Source organism: Trachemys scripta, chromosome 5 (genome assembly GCF_013100865.1).
Source record: "Trachemys scripta elegans isolate TJP31775 chromosome 5, CAS_Tse_1.0, whole genome shotgun sequence".
Taxonomy (NCBI): Eukaryota; Metazoa; Chordata; order Testudines; family Emydidae; genus Trachemys; species Trachemys scripta.
This window is the reverse complement of record NC_048302.1, coordinates 130,677,738-130,705,460: the sequence shown is the minus strand read 5'-3', so window position 1 is coordinate 130,705,460 and position 27,723 is coordinate 130,677,738.

Below are 27,723 nucleotides of genomic sequence, written 5' to 3'. Positions count from 1 at the left end.
CTGTTTTCCCTTCAGGAGAAACACAATAGGAACAGGGATCCTTTGTTCAATTTGAAACATTGGATGAAACATAATTATTCAGTTATTGCTTCAACATCTGGCATTTCTACTGACCAAGCAGATCTTAGTAAAGGCAATGTTATTTTGTTTACCCCAGCTTTCTCTTAGCTGATCACTATTAGTTAGGCCTCTGGTCTCCAGACCAAACTCTGGACTTCGGGTCTGAAAAAGAGCTGGCACAATCCATATATACCAGGTTGTTATATAACATGCACATGGATTTTAACCCTTCAGTATCAAATGCCCCTACAACAACTATGCACTCAATCACTGCACTCTTGAATGAACGCAAACCGAAAAATGATAAAAACATGTATCATTTGTGGGGGAACTCTTTTTACAAAATGATCACTCCCTATCTGACCTCTCAGTCCTCGTTCTCACATAAAACCTGTACAACACCTTTAAAAGACAAGCCGGGAACTTAAATTCATAATTCTGCTGCTGGACACCAAAAAACATCGACTTAACAGATAAATTGGTGTTATGGCCCATTATAACAATTTGTAACATACCCTGCTGTCTACTAATCCTCCATTGTACTATGATTGCAAAGGTATTAATTGCCACTTTATTTTAAGTGGTCTCCAAGAACATGTGTGAGCCCCATTTGCTTAATCTGCCTCACCTTGTATTTAACGTGAACACTCTGTTTTCCTTCTCCAGATCTGAGTAAGAGCTCTGTGAAGCTTGAAAGCTGTCCCTTCCACCAAGAGAAGTTGGCCCATCCACTTTGTCTCCCTCAAGATCTCCTGGTAAGTCAATGACCAAACTGAGAATGCAGTTTAGGAGACCTGAGTCTTTCCCCTCTGTAACCACTAAACAACAGATTGGGAAAAGTCTCAGTACAATAGCACCTTAGAGTTACAAACACTAGAGAACTGACCAGTTGACTGGTCAACCACACAATTAATTTGGAACTGGAAGTATGCAATCAGGCAGCAGCAGAGACCCCCTCCCAAAAAAGCAAATACAGTACTGTGTTAAATGTAAACTATTAAAAATATAAAGGGAAAGTTTAAACATTTTTTGACAAGGTAATGAAACTGTTTCTGTGCTTGTTTCCTTTAAATTAAGATGGCTAAAAGCAGCATTTTTCCTCTGCACAGTAAAGTTTCAAAGCTGTATTGAGTCAATGTTCAGTTGTAAACTTTTGAAAGAAGAACCGTAACGTTCTGTTCAGAGTTACGAACGTTACAGAGTTACAAGCAACCTCCATTCCCGAGGTGTTTGTAACTCTGAGGAAGACTGAATGACGTAGACCTGAAAGGAGGGATTTGTAAAGAGGGACTATCAACAGGTATGGATATGTGGTAATGTTGGCCATGTCAACTGTAATTGATACAATTGGAAAAAGTCCTTGCTTTTTAATTAATAGTAAAAAACATCTTCTGGAAATTAAGCATCAGTCACTCACAATCAGTTATAGACGTGTGTATATGTATAGGGGAGGATATATACATATATATGGCTATAGTGCCATGAAAACACAACATATTGGCAATAATATTTTAGTCATATCCACCATTGAGAAGAATATCAGTGTAACAATAACAGTATTAAGGGGCAGATTTTCAAAGGCACAGATAGATGCCAGTTATGTGCCTAAACCCTGTTGACTTACAAGAGGAGTTAGCAACAGAGAGTCCTGTGGCACCTTTAAGACTAACAGATGTATTGGAGCATAAGCTTTCGTGGGTGAATACCCACTTGATGAAGTGGGTATTCACCCACAAAAGCTTATGCTCCAATACATCTGTTAGTCTTAAAGATGCCACAGGACTCTCTGTTGCTTTTTACAGATCCAGACTATCACGGCTACCCCTCTGATAAGAGGAGTTAGGTACCTAACTGGCATTTGTCTTTTTGAAAAAATCTCCCCTTTAATTCTTGACATGTACAGAGGAATTTGCCCCTATAAATCCCAATGCACTTTACAAAGGAAGGTATTATCCACATTTAATAGATGGGGAAACTGAGGCACAAAGAGGCGGGGAGGGGACTTGTCCAGAGTTACAGAGCAAGTCAATGGCAGAGCTAGGAATAAAATACAAATCTGTTAACTCCTAGCCATTGTCTTATCCAATGAAACATTCTGCTTCCTTCCTTCCTCACCACCACAACTTGTATGACTGTCTCAGAACTCATGGAAGTTTGGCCCATGGAGAATATATCTGTCTTCAGTACAAAAGAAACAAATTAGATCCTCTTGGTACATTGGTCACACTTTAAAAGTTGCTTCAGTTTTAACAATGATTATTGTTCCCACTGGTCTTCTCCATTTTAAGTACCGGGAATATCTCTCATAGATCAGGTTCTGTGATCACAATGGTCCCTTCTGGCTTTAAAATCTATGAACCAATAGAATCTTTCAGACCTGAAGAAATGCTGTCACTGAACATAAGCAAATTTCTCTCTCTTTTCTTCCACCTTCTTTTCATTTTTTATTTATCTATAGCCAGTAACAACCTGCATTCTGAGGCCATGCAAATCAGACTTGGAGTAGCAGTAGTTCTGCGTTTCTACTCTCCAGATGACACGTTTTCTATTTCCAACTATGTGCACCAGCTGTCAATTTCCATCTTGCCTTTATTGAATCTGATTCTCTATCAAGCTGATTCTTTTCCCCAAGCTTGTGCGGCTTCCAGCTGGGCGTCCTTAAAACAGTGATTTGCAAAACATTAAGGCAGGCACATAAATAAGTCACGATCTAAGAATGAGTCATTATTTAATAGAAAACTGCTGCCAAATCCATAGTTAGCAGAGGGGTTATTAAAGCTAAACAGGGCCTTGCTCCACCAAAACTTCATCCCCGTTTCCTCTGCCCCCTACTCTGGGTGGGCAACTGTCTTTCTTCCACTCAAGAAGCCTTGCTCTTCCTCATAAGTAAGACAACCCAACGTAGCCCAGCAGCTGGCAAATGAGGTGTGTGCTGCACCAGTGTGCACTGCTCCAGCTCCGAATCTCTGCTGCTGCTTCCTGTAACCATGGGGCCTACGTTCTAGGAAATCTATGGCTCTGCCCTGAAGCAGGGTATTGGTTTATCAGTGATGGGGGTGGTAGGAGGGAGGATGAAGTGGAATAGCAAATACTGTCTTGTCTTCAGTCCACTTTGTACATATAGTAGGGCTGTCGATTAATCGCAGTTAACTCATGCGATTAACTCAAAGAAATTAATCGTGATTTAAAAAATTAATCACGATTAATCATAGTTTTAGTTGCACTGTTAAACAAGAAGTAGGACTTGGTGGACTTGTATTCTCTAAAGTTTTACATTGTTTTGTTTTTCAGTGCAGTTATGTCTGAAAAAAAAATCTACATTTGTAAGTTCAACTTTCAGGCTAGAGAGATTGCACTCCGTTACTTGTAATAAGTAATTTGAAAAATACTTTCTTTTATGTTTACAGTGCAAATATTTATAATAAAAAATAAATATAAAGTGAGCGCCGTGCACTTTGTATTCGGTGTTGAAATTGAAATCCATATATTTGAAAATGTGGAAAACATCCAAAAATATTTAAATAAATGGTCTTCTATTATTGTTTAACAGCGTGATTTGTAGCGATTAATTTTTTCGATTTTTTTTTTTAAATCGCTTGACAGCTCTAATGTATAGCCCTGCCCCACAAAGACCTATAATTTGGGGTCAGAGAGCATCTCCTGCTCAGAGACCGTCTCAAAGCTCAGCAGTTAAATTCTGTACATGCACCACGCTGCTGCTTGGCTTTTCATGTGCAAAAAGGGGCAGGATTACATGAAACCCATCGTCCAGCAACACCCTTGTCCCTACATTCACGCTCCAGTTCCAAATAGCACTCCATATACCTTTCTAAACATACATGCAGCCCAGCTCAGAGACCTTCTCTTTCTCTAATGCCATTCCCATTCCCACTGTACTGCCCTCCGTTCTCTTGGCTCATATTCGCGGCATTGCTCATATCAAGACCTTTCTCCTCTGCAGTGCCACTCAGCTCGAACAGCCATCCCGCATGGCTCTGCCTCGAGCAGTGACAAAGTCAATCCTCTCAAACAGAACAGTACAACCAGCATTGACTTTTTATTTCTTTAGTCTTCATTCAGTTCTTTCTTCACGGCTCTCTACTTGAAGAATCCCAGCTAGTGAAGTCCGAGTGTATTTCAACAGGATTACACAAGCTGAATTTTTTTGAAGATTATTCTGTGTTCTGGCAGGTGCAACCCCCCTTTAACAAGACTGATCATTTTCTCATATGAGTACATTGCCCTGAAGCTTCCACATGGCCTGTCAGTATATAGAATAGATGTGCTTTGTTTTACACATTCAACAGCATTTTTTAAAAGGTATATAAAACTGCTATAATTTTGCTCAGTATTAGCCTGTCAGGCAGGACTTGTGGGTCAGTTCCTCAGTTGGTGTAAACCAGCGTCGCTCCACCGAAGCAAAACCCTAAGTGTTATTGACAGGGGCTATGCTAGTTTACGCCTGCCGGGGATCTGACCCTGTGACTTTCTATGCATTTGTACAGCCCCTTGCACATTTTCAGTGCTACTGCAACAGAAATAATCAATGGTGATTAATAATTTATCTTTCTAGCTTGCTTTGATCCACCCTCAGCTCTCACTCGCACCAGAGTAAATCCATTTGTTTGCATACGTTTTAAGGGGAGCAGAATGTGGCCCTTGTTTTGGACTCAAAGTACGTTTACGAGAGTCCCACAATGTTGTCCTTATAGGCAAGAGTGCCAGCGAAATCAAAGCAGCCGGGAGGGAGGATGGGCTTGTGGTTAAGACATGGACTTGAGTTTCAGGAGACCTGGGTTCAGTTTCCAGCTCTACCCCTAACCTGAGGTAAGTTGCTTTCCCTCTCTGTGCCTCTGTTTCCCATCCTTTGTCCGTTTAGACTGTGAGCTCTTTGCAGGGCCACCGAGAGCAGGTTCAGGCCCCAGTGAAAAATTTTTTTCAGGCCCCCCTGCAAGGGCGGACCGGCTAAACAGGGCCGACGAGAAGGGGGGGAAGGTTAGATAAATGTCTATCAGGGATGGTCTAGACAATATTTGGTCCTGCCATGCGGGCAGGGGACTGGACTCGATGACGTCTCGAGGTCCCTTCCAGTCCTAGAATCTATGAATCTATAAGCCGGGCCCCCTTCTGGACCGCCGGGCCCCGGTAATTTGTACCGGCTTCCCCCACTCTCGTCGGCCCTGGCTCTTCATGCAAGGTCTCTCTCCTACTATGTGTTTGTGCTGTGCCTAACACAATGAGGTTCTGATCTTAATTGGGACCAGAAGATGTTCTGTAATATAAATAATAAATACTTATAAAATGACCAAGATGTCATTTCAAATCAGTGACTGAGCTTGGAATACAGCCTAGGAATCTCAACTCTCAGTCTCTTTCTGTAACTACTAAGCCATGGACTGGGGAAGCCCCCCAATATGTGGAAGATTGAGTTAAATTTGAATCTAAAAGAAGGTATGTGTCCTGTAATGAGGTAGAATGGTTAGCAATGGTTGTGTTTGGTATATAATGCTGACCACCTCCAATTCCCATTAATGGGCCGGCAGAGCCAAGCTATACAAGACGATTTTTTTTCTTTATGCATCCTGAAGATTACAAATACATGACAGAGGTTCTGTCTCCTTTGCCCTCCAGTCTTTCCCTTACTTTGGCGAGGAGCCAATGTGGAAAGTCTGTTTACTCACAGCAAAGAAAGCTCTGTTAAAGTGAGTGGAAAGGAGTAAATAATTTGCTGTCCTTTTTTTTTCCAAATCATTTAGGCTAAATTGTCTGCCACTGGAGAAAATAATCATCTTAATGGGATATGTTTGTTTTGCTTTTGGAAACAAGGAAATGTAGCATGTCTTGACAACAGGAGAGATTTAATCCTACTTAAAACAAACCAGGAAATACATTTACCAACACGGTATCATACAATCAATATTGATTATTTTTATGAATAAAAGAACTAGTTCCTGACCTCTTGTGGTCCTCATTTCTCACAAGTGTTAAAGTATTAAACCTGATCTCTTAGTGAAATCCCATTTGGATATTACATTTCTCTTTTGCAAACCCTTCCCCTTCAGTTTCAATTAGATAAGGCATTCTTCACTTCCTGTCCTAAACTGGTTGTAATGGTCTGACAAATGGCTGATGAGTACATGCATGCATTTCTCTTCACATCACATGTCTGCTGTTGATATTCATGTGACAAACCTCATAACTAGGTGACAAACTGCAATTTTCACATACCTTTGACTCCCTCTCCTGCACTCTGCCCTATAGCTCCATCCCTATTCCAGGGCTACTTCTAATTTTTTATATTTCTGAATACTTTAAGCAGCTGATCTATTATGTAAAAGATAAATAAAACTTCCAGGGATTTTTCCTTCTTTCCCCTAAATGCGGATTGTTTCTAGCCCCAAATCTCCCCTTGTAAGTACTCTCACACTTCTTATCACACTGTCTGTACTCGGCTAGCTTGATTATCACTTCAAAAGTTTTTTTTCTCTTAATTAATTGGCCTCTCAGAGTTGGTAAGACAACTCCCACCTGTTTATGCTCTCTGTATGTGTGTATATATATCTCCTCATTATATGTTCCATTCTATATGCATCCGAAGAAGTGGGCTGTAGTCCACGAAAGCTTATGCTCTAATAAATTTGTTAGTCTCTAAGGTGCCACAAGTACTCCTGTTCTTCTTTTTCCCCAAATTAAGGTGGTCTTAAGTGGAGGATGAGCAATATTTGCAGAGCCCTTTGCAGATACAAAATTTGTCCGTATCCAATCTGCAATCTGCAAAAACGGTCCACGGATATAAACCAGATATCTGCAGATTTGCAGGGCTCTAGATTTTTGGTCCTGGACCAGGGACAAGTTGAAGATCCAATATCTCATAGCTCATTGAGGCTGGAAAATGGAGATTCACAGCTTCCTAATGGGGACAGAACACTTGTTCCAAGACCTGAAAGCTTCTAAGATATCAGATCTTAAATGTACAGTATTGCTTATGTATGGAAGAAGCTATTTTAGGTCATTTTATTAGAGGTTACTAAAATGTATCACTTCTATTCTCCTGTCTCTCTGTAACCCCTATAGTTGGGCTAATGGTAACTAAGACAACTGGCTTTACAGGTAGAGGGATATGAAAAAGGACTAATAAAATAAAGTAAAACATTTTTAACTTGTGGCTTCTTTCCTCACAAGTAATGCATTAGAAAACAAAGCTACTTCAATGGGGGGCGGGAAATTACCAGCTTCTGTATTTTTCCCTTCAGACAATTAATATTTTTAATCAAAAGAATCTGAGGGAGAGGAAGAGGCCTGTGGGGGGAAGAGAAGGATAAATAAATAAGACACAAAAGAGACAGGAGAGCCTGACAGTGCAATTGAAAGGAAGAAAGAAGGTAAGAGGAGAGAAAAGTGGGTTTTGAAATGGCAGAGCTCTGTACAGTCCCTTAGGGCTCGTCTACACTACCGGCCTGAACAGATTGCAGATTCCCCATTGTTTTATCCCATCCCCAGTAAGCAACAGGGAATCTGCAGGAAACTCAGTGCAGCCAGGTAATGCAATAACTTTTCAATGGTCCCATTTTGAGATCCCAGGGAGCAAGGCTCCTCTAAGCTAGTGTGGACTTCTTATACCACCTGCAGATCTCTCACAGATCACTTGATTTCCATAGAGACTTATGATCCAAAGTTCTGCATTTTTCTAGGGCATTTTGCAGAGGCAAATGCTGCCTCACCCTGCAATGGAAGAATTCAGAAGAAACTACAAAAGGAACCTCAGAGTTTTCATGCACGCATGGCTCCCTCTCCCAAGCTTTACTCCCCAATTTGTCCCATAGATAATCGCTTTGGAAGGGACTTCTTAACACTGTTCCCTAAAATATGGAGCAGCCTCTTCAACTCCAGGGATCTATGTGTCGGCAGTCCATGTGTCAGGAAATGGTGCTATGCAGCAACTTACCCTTCCTGTCTGGACTTGGGGAGGAGATGCATGCCCAAGGGGAGATCCTGCAAAGGACCATGCCCCATGGTGAATTTAAGACACATGCAAGGCCAGACGCACAGATGGTGAATTGATGGTCCAGTATTCAAGGTGTCCCGAATAGACAGATTAACATATAGTGTTCTCCAGGATGCTGGCAAAATGGCTGCTTGGGGTGGTGGTGGGTGCTAGATAGGATGTGGAATATGTCAGTCTCCAAAGTGTTACTGTCTTACTGTCCCAGTCACATTTCCAACATACTTCCATGCAAGGCTCTGGGATCAAGTGACTAAGACTCCAAATCCTCTAACAGGTATTGATCTACTACATGCCGGTAGTTGTCTCAGGGAACTTATGGGTATATCCTGCATATTCAGAAGCCTGGGAGTGGGTTCGGTGAGGAAGGTTAGGGGGGTTGTGGATCGCTTCCCCATGAGCCAGTTCACTTCCATTCTCTTCTGGCTCTTACTCCTCACAGTATAATCATGCTTCGGTCTCTCCCGTACAAAAAAAAATATAGACCTTGACCCCACTTGGCTCTCCAATCACTGCTGATCACACTGACTAATATTGTCTTATTGTTTCCTTGTACTTGTCTGTCCGCCTGTATCCATCTATTGCCTCTTATATTGAGATTATAAGCTTTTAAGGAAGGACTGTCTTTTTGTTCTGTGTTTGTAAAGCACCTAGCACAGTGTGGTCCTGCTCCATGATTACGGCTCCTGGGCATTTTGGTTTATACAAACAATAAATTAAAGCCATCATAAGGCTTTGGTTCTAGCTGTGAAGGCTATTATCATGGTGCCACAGGGGGAATGGTCAGAGGGAAAGAAGACAATGCTATGGATTCACCTGCCTACCACACCCCTGTCTGCACAGGTGGATTATCTTTTCCCTGCATGTGCACATTTAGTGGTGCAGTGGACCAATACACACCACTTAATTGTCAATACAGTCATGCAGCACGAACTGGCATAACTTCTGATGACATCTGTGGGCGATTTATTTGAGTGAAAAAATGTAGGATTTGGTCCATAGACAGTGTTCAGCTCATCCCATTACTGGTGAATAATGTATATCACTACTGTGTTCTCGTGCATTAATTGGCATCTGATCCCTTGCTTGTTTTTATTTAGGTAGTTAATTAAAGTTACCTGTGTATGAAGAAAAGAATAAACAAAAGCCACATTTGAAGCAGATACATTTTGAACTTGTGTAGATAGGTGGGTGTACCAGTGTCTTCACCTGCCTAATAAAAAGAACCTATTCATATGATTTACAAATTTGGTTTGTACATAAAGCAAATTCATCATATTGTACAAGTTTCAAAAATATGCCAAGCATTTTATAAGTTAAGAAAACTTTGTGATTAAATCCTCTTAAGATTCAATAAGCACTGCAGAGGTTAATTACATTTTTATGGATTTATTCTTCATTCAGTGATGTAAAAGGTTCTTCTGTTTCAGCTATCATTGCCAACGTGATGGAAGAAACAGAGCCCAGAACTATATCAATTTTCTCTGTAACCAGATGCTGAAATAGTGTGTAGAATACCAGTATGGCATGAAATGGGGGGAAATGGAAGAGGGGGGGAATTACAACTGGAGTCATTTGGATGCTCTGTGAAATACAAGGAATAATATATTTCCACAGACACTGAAAGGAAGGAAACCCATGAAACTTTGAGACTTTCTTACACTGTGCATTTAACACAGCAGAATGAATGCCCTCCATCTAATTAGTCAAACAAAACTGATAAGCCCTGATAGCCAAGCAAAACTGATTCACTATACAGAGAGCAGGTAAAGTGTATGCCAATTCCTTGACAATATCAAAGGAAATGTAGTTATTAAATGCTTAGATAGCTCCTGTGACTCTCCATATTATAATTAGTAGTAAATATTTCCATAGCCATAGACCTAGGAACCGCAGCCAAGGATCAGGGTTCCAGTGGTAAGGCACTGTACAGATGTGTAGCAAAGCAGATGGACATCCCCTACCCCAGAGAGATTTACATTCTAGGTGTCGGACAGTACATAGCAGGTGGAGGAAACAGAAAAATATGAGGGACAATGGGAAACTGAGGTAACAATGAACGGAATACAATTTAGAATAAAAGTAAAAGTCTCTGCTTGCCATTTGCCTAATTAGTTCCTTAAGGTCCTGGCTCAGCAAAGCTTAACACATACTTCAGTCATCCCTTTTCAGCAAAGCACTTAAGCACATGCTCTACACTAAGGAGGTGATTGAGTGCTTCATTGCATATGGATTTAATCTGATGAGGTTCAACAAGGACAAGTGCAGAGTCCTGTACTTAGGACAGAAGAATCCCATTCACTGCTACAGACTAGGGAGCAAATGGCTAGGCAGCAGTTCTGCAGAAAAGGACCTAGGGGTTACCGTGGACGAGAAGCTGGATATGAGTCAACAGTGTGCCCTTGTTGCCAAGAAGGCTAACGGCATTTTGGGTTGTATAGGTAGGGGCATTGCCAGCAGATTGAGGGACGTGATCATTCGACATTGGTGAGGCCTCATCTGGAGTACAGTGTCCAATTTTGGGCCCCACACTACACGAAGAATGTGGAAAAATTGGAAAGAGTCCAGTGGAGGGCAACAAAAATGATTAGGGGGCTGGAGCACATGACTTATGAGGAGAGGCTGAGGGAACTGGCATTATTTAGTCTGCAGAAGAAAAGAGTGAGGGGGGATTTGATAGCTGCTTTCAACTACCTGAAAAGGGGTTCCAAAGAGGTTGGATCTAGATTGTTCTCATTGGTAGCAGATGACAGAACAAGGAGTAATGGTCTCAAGTTGCAGTGGGGGAGGCTTAGGTTGGATATTAGTGTAAGCAGAGTCAGGATGAGCTCTACCCTGACATCTGGTGGTGAATTATGGCAAGTGTGGAAAAAAACTCCAGGGGCTGATCTTGTTTGCATAGGCACACCCACTCGCCTGGCATGAAACAACAGCAACTCAAAGTGGTTACTTTGGCTGGTGTGGGATCCCCAGTTTCTTTGTTATTGGGGCAGGAAGAATAAAGTTTTGTTACCCTGATTCTGTGAATCAAGGGCAGTGAACCTGTTGTATGACAGAAGGACTGAGTGAGTCCATCACCATTACCTAAGTAGCACTTGCTTGACAAGGGGCATGGGTTACAAAACCCAGTGAATAGAGAGAGGATGGGGACAGGTATTTGTACCTGATGGTATGGCCCCCTCCCTGAGGGGTTGAAACACCAATTGCACTACCTCCTCTCTCCACTGTTAAATGTCAAAGCTAACTTTGATTCCATTAGAAGTCTAATTACAGACTGCTGAGCTGAATTCACTTTGGGCCAATGGTGCACTAGCACTGGGGCTCCCCTACTATGAGCTGAAATCACAGAAAAGCTGAGATCACTGAGGCTGTGTTAACTAGTGGGGGAGCCTGAAGCTATATTGCTAAGCGGCTGGCAAAGCAGCTAGCAGAGTGGAGCCTCATGGGGACGGTTGGAGCAGAGCTGAGCGACTCTCAGGTCGGTGAGCAGGGCGGAGCAGCTGAAAAAGCAGCGAGCAGAGCGGAGCCTTGTGGGAGCGGCCCAAGGAACGGCTAAAGTGGAGCAGAGCTAAGTGGCTCACAGGTCGGTGAGCAGAGCGGAGCAGCTGCCAAAGCAGTTCATGGACGGCGGGAGCGGCTCGTGGAGAAGGCTGCGGCGGAACCCCACGAAGAGGCAGCCGGTCGGCCTTGGATCACGTAAGGTGCCCCTTAACACCCTGCGTGCCTCCCCCCCCCTGCTTGAACTCTGGGGCTGCACTGACCAGGGACAGAGACTTTGGGGGGTTGTTGGACTTTGGGAACTTTGGTAATCCTTGGGTTGCTGGACCCAAGAGACTTTGGGGGGTTGTTGGACTTTTGGGACTTTGGTAATCCTTGGGTTGCTGGTTTCAAGAACCAAAGGGAAAGGACACAGCCCAATTTGCTGGGGTGAGTTTTTTGCTCATGAAGCCTGTTTGTGGTGTTTTTCCAATTTAACGCTGATGTCGTTTACCTCATGTTATTAAACATTTTCTGTTACACTCAGACTCTGTGCTTGCGAGAGGGGAAGTATTGCCTCTTAGAGGCGCCCAGGGGGTGGTATGTAATTGTCCCAGGTCACTGGGTGGGGGTCGAGCCGGTTTTGCATTGCGTTATTGAAACGGAACCCCTAGATACAGAACCCGGCCCTTGTTGCTGCCAACTTAGATGGGCAGAAGGGTTACATTAGGAAAAAACTTTTTCATTAGGAGGGTGGTGAAGCACTGGAATGGGTTACCTAGGGAGATGGTGAAATCTCCTTCCTTAGAGGTTTTTAAGGTCAGGCTTGACAAAGCCCTGGCTGGGATGATTTAGTTGGGGATTGGTCCTGCTTTGAGCAGGGGGTTGGGCTAGATGACCTTCCGAGGTCCCTTCAAGCTCTGATATTCTATGATTCTATGAATGGTGAATCAGGGCTTAAGGATGTCTGTAAAACAGTGGCTAAAGGAGAACTGGGCATGAGTGGTGGAAGCTCCCTAAAAGTGGGGGGGACCTGGGCACCTGAACCATGCTCCCAGCACCACACCTTCCCCCCAAGACCCTGCCCCTGTGCTATCTCTTCCTCTGAGGCCCCACCCCGGGCATAGCCCTCCCACTTTTAAATGTAATGGGGCCAGGCCCCCTGGCCTCCCTCGTTCTGGTGCCCCTAGAACTGGGGGGGTAATATTATTTAGTTGGACTTTCAAAAAGCATTTGACTATGTCTGTCACAAGAGGCTGTTTAGGACATTAACTCTTCACAGGGTGAAAGGGAAAGTTCTGCCATGAGCTAGAAATTAGATGAAAAGAATGTATGGTAGAGTTCTCCAAAATGCTTCCAGGTCCAAAGGTGGGGCAGATAGCCAGAACTGCAGGGTTTCAATGCGTGGATGAGACAATGGTGTGTGGAGGAGGGATTTAGGTTTATTAGGAACTGTGGAAACTTTTGGGAAAGGAGAAGCTTGTCCAGGAAGGAACCAAAATGGAACCAGATTGCTAGCATGTAAAATTAAAAAGGATGTAGATGAGTTTTTAAACTAAGGGTTCTGCGAAAGCTGACAGGCATGAAGGATCATGCAGTTTGGACAACATATCCCTTAGGGAAGGATTTATTATGGGAGACAGTCTCTACCCTAGTAAAGAGCAGAGGATAGAAGTTGGTAAAGTACAGGCAGGAACTAAAGAGAAACAGTTAAACGATGTCCCATTCAATTACATCACATGAAGGTAGACAACTAAATGTTGATAAACTTCATAACTGCTTGTATCCAAATGCAAGCATTCTAAATACAAAGATGGATGAACTTGAGTGCCTGGAATTCAATAAGGATTTTGAAGTAACAGAAACCTCAGAAACTTGGTGGAATGACAATAATCAATGGGACACAGTAATGCCATGGTACAAAATATATAGGAATGTTGGGATGATGGAGGAGTGACACTATATGTGAAAGAAAGCATAGAGTCAAATATAGTAAAATCAAATTGTACCATAGAATCTCTGTGGATAAAAATTCCATAATTGAATAATAAGAGGATAGCAGGAGGAATATACTACCACTCACTTGACCAGGATGGTGACAGTGATTGTGAAATGCTCAGGGAGATTAGAGAGGCTACAAAAATAGAAAATCCAATTATAATGGGCGATTTCAACTATCCCATATTGACTGGATACATGTCACCTCAGGGTGGGAGGGAGAGAGAAAATTTCTGGGCACCATAAATCATTGTTCTTGGAGCAGCTTGTTTTAGAATCACAAGGGGAGAGACAATTCTTGGTTCAGTACTAAGAAGTGCACAAGCTCTGGTCCAAGAGGTGAATATATAGTCGAACCACTCGGTAATAGCAACCATAATGTAATTAAATTTAACATCCTTGTGGGGGGAAAAATACCAAAGAAACCCACCATAGTAGCATTTAAGCTAAACGAAGGGAATTTCACAAAAATGAGAAGGTAGTTAAATGGAAATTAGATGGAACAGTCCCAAGAGTGAAATCCCTTCAAGCTGCATGGAAACTATTTAAAAATACCATAATAGAGGCTCAGACTAAATGTATACCCCAAATAATAATTTTTAAAAGCCACAGAAAGGACCAAAAAAATGCCACCAGGGCTGAACAACAGAGTAAAAGAGGTGGTTAGAGACAAAAAGGCATCTTTTAAAAACTGAGAGTCAAATCCTACGGAGGAAAATAGAAAGGAACATAAACTCTGACAACTTAAGAGTAAAAACATAAGTAGGCAGACAAAAAAGAAACTGTAGAACAACTGGCAAAAGGCACAAAACATCATGGGTGCTGACTCCATGGGTGGTCCAGGCCTGGAGTACCTATGAAAAAAAATGGTGGAAGTTGAGGACCCACCGGAAGTCCCCCTATCAGCTTGTGGGAGGAGGCAGAATGAAGCAAGGCGGGGCGGGGTGGGAAGAGGCAGGGTGGGGTGGGGCCCTGGGGGAAGGAGTAGAATGGGGGGGGGCTGGGGCAGAGGCAGTGGGGGGAGCCCCTCTTCGCCCCCCCCCAGCACATTAGAAAGTCGGCACCTACGCAAAAACTAACAACAACGTTTTTAAGCATATCACAAGCAGGAAGCCTGCAAAACACTCAGTGAGGCCACTGGATAGTCGAGGTGCGAATGGAGCACTCCAGAAACATAAAGCTGTTGCAGAGAAGCTAAATGAATACTTTGCATGGATCTGCACTGCAGAGGATGTGAGGAAGGGCCTCACACCTGAGCCATTTATTTTTAGGTGGCAAATCATAGAATATTAGGGTTGGAAGAGACCTCAGGAGGTCATCTAGTCCAATCCCCTGCTCAAAACAGGACCAACACCAACTAAATCATCCCAGCCAAGGCTTTGTCAAGCCGGGCCTTAAAAAACTCTAAGGAAGGAGATTCCCTAGGGAACCCATTCCAGTGCTTCACCACCCGTCCTAGTGAAATAATGTTTCCTAATATCCAATCTAGACCTCCCCCGCTGCAACTTGAGACCATTGCTCCTTGTTCTGTCATCTGCCACCACTGAGAACAGCCGAGCTCCATCCACTTTGGAACCCCCCTTCAGGTAGTTGAAGGTTGCTATCAAATCCCCCCTCACTCTTCTCTTCTGCAGACTAAATAAGCTCAGTTCTCTCAGCCTCTCCTTGTAAGTCATGTTCCCTGGCCTCCTAATCATTTTTGTTGCCCTCTGCTGGACTCTCTCCAATTTGTCCACATCCCTTCTTTAGTAGGGGGCCCACATCCTTTGTGTATTGGGGGGACAAAACTGGATGCAATACTCCAGGTGTGGCCTCACTAGTGCCAAATACAGGGGAATAATTACTTTTCTTGATCTGCTGGCAATGCTCCTACTAATACAGCCCAATATGCCATTGGCCTTCTTGGCAATGAGGGCACACTGCTGACTCATATCCAGATTCTCATCCACTGTAATGCCCAGGGCCTTTTCTGCAGAACTGCTGCGTAGCCAGTCAGTCTCCAGCCTGTAGTGGTACATGGGATTCTTCCTTCCTAAGTGCAGGACTAATATAATATATGGAGATATACCTATCTCATAGAGCTGGAAGGGACCCTGAAAGATCATTGAGTCCAGCCCCCTGCCTTCACTAGCAGGACCAAGTATTGATTTTGCCCCAGATCCCTAAGTGGCCCCCTCAAGGATTGAGCTCACAAGCCTGGGTTTAGCAGGTCAATGCTCAAGCCACTGAGCTATCCCTCCCCACAAGTGTATAGCTGGGATTATCTTTTCCAATGTACATTACTTTGCACTTAACTGAATTTCACTGGTCATTTTGTTGCCCACTCACCCAGTTTGGTGAGATCCCTTTGTAACTCTTCACAGTGAATTTTGGACTGAATTATCTTGAGTAACTTTGTAGAGTCTGCAAACTTTGCCACCTCACTGTGGCACTGTGACTCTGCACTTGTCCTTGTTGAACCTCATCAGATTTCTTTTGGCCAAATCCTCCAATTTGTCTAGGTCACTCTGGGCCCTATCCCTACCCTCCAGCTTATCAACCTCTCCCCTCAGCTTAGTGTCATTTGCAAACTTGCTGAGGGTGCAATTAATCTGAGGAATTGTCTTAGACTGAGATGTCAATAGAGGAGGTATTGGTACCAGTTGATAAATTGAACAGTATAAGTCACCAGGATCAGATGGTATTCACCCAAGAGTTCTGAAGAAACTCAAATATGAAATTGGAAAACTACTAACTGTGATAGGTAACCTATTGCTTAAATCAGCCTCTGTACCAGGTGAATGGAGGGTAGCTAATGTAATAATGATTTTAAAAAAATCTCCAAAGGAGATAGTATCAGACCATAGTAAAGGACAGAATTAACAAACACATAGATGAACACAATATGTGGGGAAAGTGTCAACATGGCTTTTGTAAAGGGAAATCATGTCTCACCAATCTATTGGAATTCTTTGTGGGGATCAGCCAGCATGTGGACAAGGGTGATCCAGTGAATATAGTTTACTTGGATTTTCAGAAAGCATTTGACAAGGTCCCTTGCCAGAGGCTCTTAAGCAAAGTAGGCATTTGTGGAATAAGAGTGAAGGTTCTCTCATGGGTCAGTAACTGCTTAAAAATAGGAAACAAAGTATAGGAATAAATGATCACTTTTCAGGATGGAGAGAGGTAAATGGCAGTGTCCCCCAAAGATCTGTACTGGGACCAGTGCTGTTCAACATATTCATAAATTATCTGGAAAAAAGGATGAACAGTGAGGTGGCCTAGTTTGAAGACTCTACAAAATTACTCAAGATAACACAGTCCAAAATTCACTGTGAAGAGTTACGAAGGGATCTCACAAAACTGGGTGAGTGGGCAACAAAATGACCAGTGAAATTCAGTGTTAAGTGCAAAGTAATGCACATTGGAAAAGATAATCCCATCTATACATACAAAATTATGGTGTCTAAATTAACTGTTACCACTCAAGAAAAAGATCTGATAGCCATCATGGATAGTTCACTGATGAAAACATCTGCTCATTGTGCAGTGCCTCTCCAAAAAGCTAACAGAATTTTAGGAACCAGTAGGAAAGGGATAGCTAATAAGAAATAGAACAGCTTCCATACAAGAAGGGATTAAAAAGACTGGGACTGTTCATTTAGAAAAGAGATAACTAAAGAGGAATATGATAGAAGTCTATAAAAACATGACTGGCATGGAGAAAGTGAATACGGAAATTTTATTTACCCCTTCACATAACCCAAGAAGCAGGGGTCACCCAATAAAATGTATAGACAACAGGTATAAAAATATATATAAAGTAGTATTTCTTCACACAACTTGTGGAACTCATTGATGGGAATGTTGTGAAGACCAAAAGTATAATTTGGTTAAAAAATTTAAATAAATTCATGGATGAGGTAAGCCAAGATGGTCAGGGGCACAACCCCATGCTCTGGTTGTCCCTAAATCCCTGATTGCTAGATGCTGGGACTGGACAACAATTGCATTGTTCTATTTATTCCCTCTGAAGCATCGGGCAAAGGCCACTGTTGGAAGACAGGATACTAGGCTGGATAGACCTTTGGTCTGACCCAGTGTGGCCATTCTTATATTCTTAAATTAAAATTGAAGAGTAGGAAAAAAATGTCAAATTTTATCATGGAAGGAAAGCTGCCACAGGGGTCCATACGAGGGCTGTAGTTGTTTAATAAAATGTATTATGTTACGATGCCTACAGAGGAACTAGCGGACTTACACTGACAAGTCTGAGAAGCACTTGGGATAGTTTTATATCAAACCTTTTTTAAAAAAATTGTAAATTTAACCTTTATATTACCAAGATGTGGGCAATCACCAGCTTGACAATTCTGCTTACATGTTACACCGCTGGCCTCTACCGTTAGCTTGTGAGCTATTTAGGGTATGGACCGTGCTTTCTTTTCAGTTTGAAAAGCACCTAGCATGTAGTGGGCATTAGCTGAAATAAATAACAATAATTATTGCTAATAATCCGGAGAAGGGAGTTTGGTGGCAAAATTTGTTTGGCAACAACGTTTTTTATTGTATTATTCTGTAACATGTAATTTACGTCAGTCAAGACTAAACAAGACTTTGCAGAACTATAGATGGGTGCAGTGGGGCGGCTGCCCCACCCCCATGCTAGAGGGGGCTGCAGCAGGCAAGTGAGCCTGCGCAGATGAACAGCCAATAGAAAGAGGTCTTATTGGGAGCCAATCAGGGCCCAGATTGGAGACAGCCAATCAGGGCCAGGCTCAGCCCTATAAGAAGGCTGCTCAGGGAGCGAGTGGTCAGTCTGTCCCAGACCTTCATGGGGGAAGGTCTGTCTCCAGAGCAGGAGACCAGCACCTTGGACAGAGCAGTGCTGGGCAGGCTCAGGGGGAGCATAGTAGGGCTCTGGCCCCAAACCTGCCAGACTACGGGCCCTGAGAGAAAGGGCCTAGAGGGTGTGAGGGGCCAGGGATAGTTGGACAAGGGGAGAGAAGGAGGGCAGGGAGGCTGCCACTAGAGGGTCCCTGGGTCGGGACCCAGAATAGTGGGCGGGCCTGGGTCCCCCCCTTCGCCCTTGTACTCCACCTGGCCATGCAGTAGGGTGGCTGAGACAAACTGCAACCGGCCATAGAGACAAGGGGCTAGACTTTGGAGGTTGTGGTTGGCCACTGAGGCCAGCGCAAGGACTGCTGAATAACCGCCCCCCGGAAGGGGGTGAGGATGGACTAGGGAGCACTGCTGGAGGGCAGTGGCCTGAAGAGGATGCCACCAAGCGGGGAGCAACACGGGTCCAGACATTAGTGAGGAACAGATGACGGACAAGACACCACTGGCAGAGGGTGCTCCCCATGGACTGAGCTAATTCCCAGAACAACCAGTGGGAGGCGCTGCGGTGGTGAGTCCCAACCTTGTCACAATGGGCCAGGCTAAACTAGATGTCTGGCCAACACTAAAGGCAGATGAAATTTGTTGTAGACAAGTTCAAGGCGATACACATTCAAAAGGACAAGTCAAACTACTCATATGCATTACTGAGTTATACTTTAACTGTAATCAGTCAGGAAAAAGTTCTGACTGTCACTGTGGACAGCTCAGGGAAAACATCTGCTCAATGCACAGCAGTGATCTAGACACAAACAAGTTATCAAGATGTATTAAGAAAGGGATAGAGAATAACACTGAAAATATTATAATGCCTCGCTATAAATTGATGGTGTGCATTCCTCTTGAAGATTGTGCTCAGTTGTGGTCATCCCATCTCAAAAATGATATCCTCGAAATAGAAAGGGTCCAGGGAAGGGCATGATGTATGAGTAGAGGCTTGAAGAGATTTCCATGTGAAAGGAGATTTAAAAGATTGCAACACATCTATGAAAGGAGAACAGGTGACCTAATGGAGGTTTATAAAATGCCTTAGGAAAAATGAATTGGAAGGCCCTATCTGTCCTCTGTCATAATACAATACATGGTAACTAAAAATGCAAAACTAATTTAAGGAATCTCTTTAAAAAAACACAGGTATAATTAACCAGTGGAACTCAATGATACAAGATATGGAGTCAAAGAACTGAGCGCCATTCAAAAAAGATTAGCCATGTATCTGAATAATAACATTCACAGTTACATATATAGGCTGAAAACTGCTAAGGAATATAAACCCTCATGCTCTGCATCATAGCGGATGAGGTTAGGAGGAAACTTCCCCTACATAAAGGTTAGTCCATATGTGCCCACTAAAGGGTTCTCTGCAACTTATACTGAAGCTTCTAAGAAAAAGGAAACGTTTGTAGCATTTCTTGCAACAATCCAGCCGTATTATTGCTAGCACTGGTACAGCTACTCCATTGCAGGAGATCAGTTGCAAAACGTTTTACTATAATCATTGCCTCAGACACAGGATGCTGGACTAGATGGACCATTGGTCCGACCTCGTATGGTAATGACCATGTTCAGACCCACCCCCAGCTTGCTTCAATATTTGTGGGAAGTGAAATAATTTTGCATGATGAAGTTTCAAGATTAAGCTGTCTTATTACCTTGGAGGTTTCAGAGACATGCTGTTTTCCCCTCACAAAGACATGCTGTTTTCCCTCATCAGCAATTATAAAGTGCTGAATATTATTCTATATATACCCACACAAGTGAGCATACTGGAACAAGCTGTATGTAGCTACCTGCATGAATGTTAAATCATTTGGCATTTCTCTAAATGGGATTCTTGCAAGTGAAACTGTGTACCAAACTGCTGAGAGAAATAGACACAGCAGACCCGAAGAAAGGACGCAAGGATCAAAAAAGTGAGAACATGGGGAATGCAAAATAAGATTAAAGGTTCTACTCCATGGCCTGCAACATGGACCATTACCAGGTGGACTAGAACAAACAAGGAGCTTAGTGTGACAATAAATGCAAGCCAGGCACAGTTCTGGGAATTACTTCAAGGCAAAAGTGTTCAGAGATCTGAAGCACAAAAATATATCTTGTGCTATTGTAAGGGGCTGATACTGCGCTGCCGCAGGCGGCAAAACTCCCATTGGCTCCCAGAGGGAGTTGCATGCATTCAACACCTGAAGGCTGGGGGGAGGGATAGCTCAGTGGTTTGCACATTGGCCTATTAAACCCAGGGTTGTGAGTTTAATCCTTGAGGGGGCCAATGAGGGATCTGGGGCAAAATCAGTACTTAGTCCTGCTAGTGAAGGCAGGGGGCTGGACTTGATGATTTTTCAAGGTCCCTTCCAGCTCTATGAGATAGGCCTATATATATATATATATATATATATATATATATATATAGGTTCAGGCCATAGATACCAACCAGCTAACACCTCATATTCTGTCCATTGTTGCAGTTTGCACTGCCCTGATTGAACAGGGACAAGCTGCAGCAGTAACCCACACTTGACTGAGAGTATCAATTCCCCCAATCCACAGAAGATATGAGTCTGGTTCAGCCCTACAAACAGTGCTTTAACCCAAGTTATATCATCTCATGCTTTTAGTTCTGGAGGTCCCAGGTTCAATTCACTGTGTGTTGGCCAAGAGGGCAGCCCTCCCATGGTGCTGTCCACATTAGCCATCTGATTTCAGATGCACTATTGCCCTGTGTCTATACATATGGTACTCTCCGCAAGTGGATACAGCGGCACTGGATTGGGGTGTCTCTCCCACAGTTCTGAGCGCAGCTTTCTACAGCAGGTGCACTGCAGTTGTCTAAATGGAAGTAGTATATTGAAAACTTGACTCAAAGTTTGTGCTGAAAATATTACATTCTATATGCCACAAATTGGGAAACACATTAAAACTAATATGACCATTTATTTAATGTGGCACTAGATTGATATTGTAATGGTTACCATATATGATTCTGTTTTTATTTATTGATGATTGGCTGTTACCTCCAATGACTTAATATTATCACTTATTTGTATTACAGCAGCACCCAGAGGCCGGGTCAAGATCAAGAGCCTATTGTGTTAGGTGCTGTACATGCAGATCGGGTCTGTGGTTGTGTTGTAATTCGAGTCAAGTGATTGCAAATTAATGTAAGTTGGCTGTTATGATTGCAAATGCTAGTATAGATGCTCCAGATGGTTTTGTCCCTGCTTGTGGTTCAACTGAAGAACAAAATATTTGTGTCCTGGAACAAACATTTATGAAGTGTCTACACTAGCATTTATACTTGTGTTGACTATTTTGACTTAATTGGCAGTTTTCTTCAGTTGTATCACAACCCAAACCACTGACCTATGCAGACCGACAGTGAGAGGCAGTCCCTGCCCCAAAGAGCTTGCAGTCTGTATAAACAGAATAGAGAACTTGTGGGAAGTTTTGTTAACTGCTTTCAATTTGTAATACCTTTCACAGGCTCTTCACATGAATTCCTGGGAGCTGTATCATCACACTTTGTAGTGAGATGGCAGAGGCTGTTTCTCCTCACCCTAACTGACTGTGGGCCTACTGCCCTAGAATATATTGTAATGAGCATGACTTTATGTAAGTGGTGATATTTGAGGATGTGAGCAAGTTGTTCTCTCCTTTTTTTTGTGTGTGCACACTTTGTGGAAAGTTTTTCTTTTTCTCTTTTGTTGGTTTCCTTGTTCTTTTTGCACCAGTGGTTTCCTGCACTCTTGTGTTCTCTCCTTAGAATCAACAGAGGGACCTTATTTGGGTCAGAGTGTGAGCCAAGCATATGCCTCCTGCACCCAGAGTCAGTAGCAGGGATCTATGCAAGTGGTCCTCTTGGCAATAAATACTGTGAGACCTGGGCAGGGGACACAAATTGTGGACAGACAAAGAACCACTGCCAGAAGTTAAGACTTTCTTGGGTAGCAATGTCTTGGTAGGTAGACCGGTCTGTCTGTTGAAGATGATTGGTATTTTGATGAACTGTGTAAAATGTTTTACTAATCTTCACTCTTCTTCTTCCTCTTCCAATTCTCTGGTGTCCTGGAGATGATTATCTGATTAAGACAGCAACAACGTAGGTATGTGCCTTTATTTTATATGTGCAGCATCTTTCAGGAGTAGGACAGAGGGATTGATTTCTCCCATGCCTTCTAGCTTTTTCTGTCTTTTGGGGGAGGTTGTGTATTTAATAAGGTTGAAGGGGGGGGGAAAGGAGCAAAATATATAGAAAGGAGAGGTTAAAGAATAATAACAGGAGTATAGTTGTTTTGTAGCATTAGCTTTTTTCCTGAATTTAACTCATTCTGGTTAGTATTTTTGTGAATGCAGGTGCTATTAAAAGGTTTTCCCAAAAAGCAAAGCAGAACAAACAAAAAACGGTGTAATAGGTTTAGGATATTTTTCTCCTACTTTCTCTTACCTGGCTATGATGATGGGATAGGTAGAGGTTTCCTTCTATCCACTAACCATTACTGCAATTATCTTTCTATCTAGCAAACCCACCAATGAACCTTTGATAGAAAGAATCCTAGAAAACTCCTCACATTCTTGAGTATTTTGGGGAGTGGCCTGGTGTTAGATTCATAGATTCTGAGGCCAGAAGGGACCCTTGTGATCATCTAGTCTGACCTCTTATATAACAAAGGCAATAGAACTTCCCCAAAAGAATTCCTAGCTCATATATTTTAGGAAAACCTCAAATCTTGATTTAAAAATTGCCAGTGATGGAGAATCCACCATGCATGTTCGTAATTTGTTCCAGTGGTAAATACTCTCACCATTATCAATTTAGCCTTATTTCCAGTCTGAATTTGTATAGTTTCAACTTCCAATCATTGGATCGTGTTATACCCTTCTCTGCTAGATCTTTTTTTTTTTTTTTTTTTTGTGTTATCCCATCTCCTAGGGCTGGAAGGGACCTTGAAAGGTCATCAAGTCCAGCCCCCTGCCTTCACTAGCAGGACCAAGTACTGATTTTTGCCCCCGATCCCTAAGTGGCCCCCTCAAGGATTGAACTCACAACCCTGGGTTTAGCAGGCCAATGCTCAAACCACGGAGCTATCCCTTCCCCCTATTTAAGGATTTAAGAACCTATTATTAAATATTTGTTTCCCATATAGATACTTATTGACTGTAATCAAGTCAATCCTTAACCTTCTCTTTGTAAAGCTAAAAAGATTTGAGTTCTTTTAGTCTATCACTGTAAGGCAGAGTTTCTAATCCTTTAATCGTTCTCATGGCTTTTCACTAAACCCTCTCCAATTTATCAACATCTTTGAATTGTGGGTACCAGAACTGGACACAGTATTCCAGCAGTGGTCACTCCAGTGCCAAATATCAAGGTAAAATAACCTCTCTATTCCTATTCGAGATTCCCCGGTTTATGCATCCTAGGATTGTATTAGTTACTCTGGCCACAGAATCACAATGGGAGCTCACGTTCAGCTGATTATCCTTTTTCAGAGTCACTACTTCCCAGGATAGATCCCCCACCCCCATCTTGTAAGTATGGCATACGTATTTTGTCTCTCTCTATATTTGTTTACATTTAAGTGTATTAAAAAGCATATTATTTGCTTGTGCCCAGTTTACCAAGCAATCCAGATCACTCTGTCTTCCTTGCTTCACTTTTTTCGAATCAGGGAAAATTCATTCCTTGCTGATAAAGTGACCAACATAAATCACACTTTTTTTTTTTAAACCAACTCTCATTCCTTTGACTTTAATTTCAAACTAGCAAATTTACACTTACCACCAACCATTTGTAAATGCATTAGTTCTCTTTTTCTAAGATTTAACATGCACCAAGATGTCACCCAGATTTAATAAACAGGCTGAGAGCGGCTTTCTGTGCAATTGCAGTTGCAGTATCCTCTCCATGAACCATTCATAGTTGGCAAGCACACTGCCTAATCCAAAAGACATTACTTTTAAACTGTCAGTCTTTGTCCTGCTTCAAAAGAAATCTTCTCTCTGCTTTTTCAGATCTACTTTCACTTGCCAATAACCACTTTTAAAATTATAGATGGGAAACCAAATTGACCTTCCTATAGCTCCAATGAATTGTCTATTTGTGACACATTTAATCAAACCATCAAACTTTGGAGGTTGGCTCACCTCCAGCATAAAAATTAGTGATAAAAGTTGACCTACTTAGCTGGTCATTAAATCTTCAGTTTCCACCTTTGTGTTGAGTCTATCCCATCGTGCTTGCATTACATTCCTAGGTCCCTTAAAATAATTTTTCTCTGGCCTGCAAAATATAATGATGTTGCAAAACCAAAATATGGCCATATCATGATGCAACATTATAAGAAGGTACCATTTTGTGAGAAGGAAGAGCTTTCCAGGATGGTTATGAGAACACTTTCATTGTGGACATTTTTACAGGTGTTTGTTTGTGCTAGTATTCATGAAGCTTTTGTTCTCTGCCAGCATTCTTAGGGATATAAACTCAATCACCTGACTGTTCATGAACAAAAAAGGGTTGTGTATACCAGAACAACAAATTGGCCAGGGTTTTATTTGCAAAATTATTCACAAACAGTTTTTTTTCTGTGTTTGCAGTACAATACTCTATGCAAGTACATGAGCTCTAGTGCACAAGTTATTATGCTTCTGTCCAAGTGTTGCAGTGAATTTGCTTTAAAAAATAAATGCACAGAAAAATGTCTTTGCTGGCTTTAGTCCTTTATTTTGGTATATTTCTTGAGGCTATTTTGTTTTCTGCTGCAGTAATATATGATTTGATATTTGGTATCTCTGAAATTAGGCATCATATTAATATACAGTATTACAATAGCCGTTAAGATAAGTTGACATGTTTGAAGCCTGTAAAGGCTGGGTCTATGTGGCAAATACAAGCATTTACCCCCTGGCAGAAAGAGAAAGATTTAAGCAAAGTACTTTCATATTATATTAAAATCTGATATAATAATGTCATACTGCTGACCGAGTGAACCTGCCACAAATTGTCTCATATAATACCAGCATAAAAGATGTTAAAGAAATGGACACACCAACAGCCAGAGAAATCATTAAAAACTGGAATTGTCCCAACCATTTGAGCATAAGCTGGAAATGGGCAAAATAATTATGCTACTTCCATTACACACGGTGCACAGTTGACAGCGGAATAGTAATGACATGAAGGGAAAGATAGATAAATGTGCCCTTTGAGGCTTGTCTGGAATTACTCCATAAGTATCAAAACAAAATTTAAATTCACTGAGATTAAATATGCGGACCCTTAAATACAGAACGTATTTGGCAAAAATTAGTCCCTGAATCTGTTCCTTTAGGCCATGAATTTCAGTGGAAGGGAGTCAGGATCCTTAGGGTATGTCTACCCCATTAAAAAAAAAAAAAAAACAAGAAAACCACCCACAGCCTTGAGTCTCAGAGCCTGCGTCAACTGACTCGGGCTCACAGGGCTTGCTCTACAGGGCTAAAAACAGCAGTGTAAATGTTCCTTCTCAGGCTGGAGGAGCCCGAACTCTGAAATCCAGTGAGGAGGGTGGGCCTCACAGCCTAAGCTTATACCTGAGCACGAACCTCTATACAGCTTGTATTAGTCCCCATAAGCACAGTCTGTAGATGGAGGGTCCGAGACTTGCTGCCTTGTAGACGTATTCTTTGGCTCCTTTCAGAATTCCAGCCTAAGGCCAGTTGTGCTCCCCTCACTCACTGTGGGGAATAGTTACTTACCTGGGTAACTCTACGAACTTCAGTGGGACTGTTCACACGAGCAGGCGCTCACCTAGAAAAGGACTGTACAGGCAGGTCCTAAATTTAGAATGTAAATTCGAATTTAGATTGTAAATTCTTTGGGTCAGGGGCTGTCTTTTTTTGTTCAGTAGCGCAATGGGGTCCTGGCGCTTTTCATTGCTTTTTATCTATTAGTTAGTCCCTAGTTTCTGTAACATTTCTGTCCAAATTCAAATGTGGTGTTGATTATTCCTACTTTAAGGAAGCTTGATCTAGAACCTTCACACTCTTAGTCATTGTCATCTGTTAATTTGCTTTCTTTTGCCTTGAATCTGTCAAGAGCATTTCATCCTGGATTTACAGCTGAATGGAGGAAGACCAGAAGCTGACGATTGTGAGCATCTAATCTGACCTTCTGCATAACACAGGCCAGAATACTTCCCTAAATTAATGTCCTGTTTGAGCTATAGAAATCTTAACAAAGAAAAATCTACACACCATCTCTTTGACCAGTTTAATTCTAGGGATTAGGACAACCAGGAAACCAGGATTATAAAGGGTCAGTACTGGAAGGTGTCTTAACTTGCATTGACTTGAACGGGAGATAAGTGAATCATGACCTTGAAGGATCAGGCCCTAATTATCTAACAGGCCACATACATGGGCTAATGCCTGATCTTGATGCACCCACCTAGTATTTGCCCTACATGAGATATGGGCAAATATTTGGCCCATGGTTTCATAAAAGAAGAGTCTACAGAAACTGCCTCATTTAAGGTTTACAGAACACTCGCTATTGTGAAGTTGAATTGGGGATCAGCTCTCATAGAATCATAGAAGATTAGGGTTGGAAGAGATCTCAAGAGGTTATCTAGTCCAATCCCCTGCTCAAAGCAGGACAAACACCAACTAAATCATCCCAGCCAAGGCTTTGTCAAGCTGGGCCTTAAAAACCTCTAAGGAAGGAGATTCTACCACCTCCCTAGGGAACCCATTCCAGTGCTTCACCACCCTCCTAGTGAAATAGTGTTTCCTAATATCTGACCTAAACCTCTCCCACTGCAACTTGAGACCACTGCTTCTGTTCTTGCTCTTCATAGAAGATTAGGGTTGGAAGAGACCTCAGGAGGTCATCTAGTCCACCCCCCTGCTCAAAGCAGGACCAATCTCCAGACAGATATTTACCCCAGTTCCCTGAATGGCCCCCCTTCAAGGATTGAACTCACAACCCTGGGTTTAGCAGGCCAATGCTCAAACCACTGAACTATCTCTCCCCTCTCCCCCGTTGGATTAACCTGTCTCATTCTACACACTGTAGTAGGAAGAGGGCCTGAAACATAAGCCTATGTATCAGAGGCCTAGTATGAGGCCTGGGCTAAAGTAGTCAAAACTTTGCTGATACAAAGCAAAGTTAAATTGTGAGCAAGAGGCAGGCCCTGGTCACAGAACCTGGCAAGAACAGGGCTGATATTGCAGAAACACACATTCCTAAGTGGTGCTAGGCATAAGAATATATTCGCAAACACATTCCAGAGAGGTGGTACAAGAGCACCGATGCAAGCACATTCCCCAAAGATAAC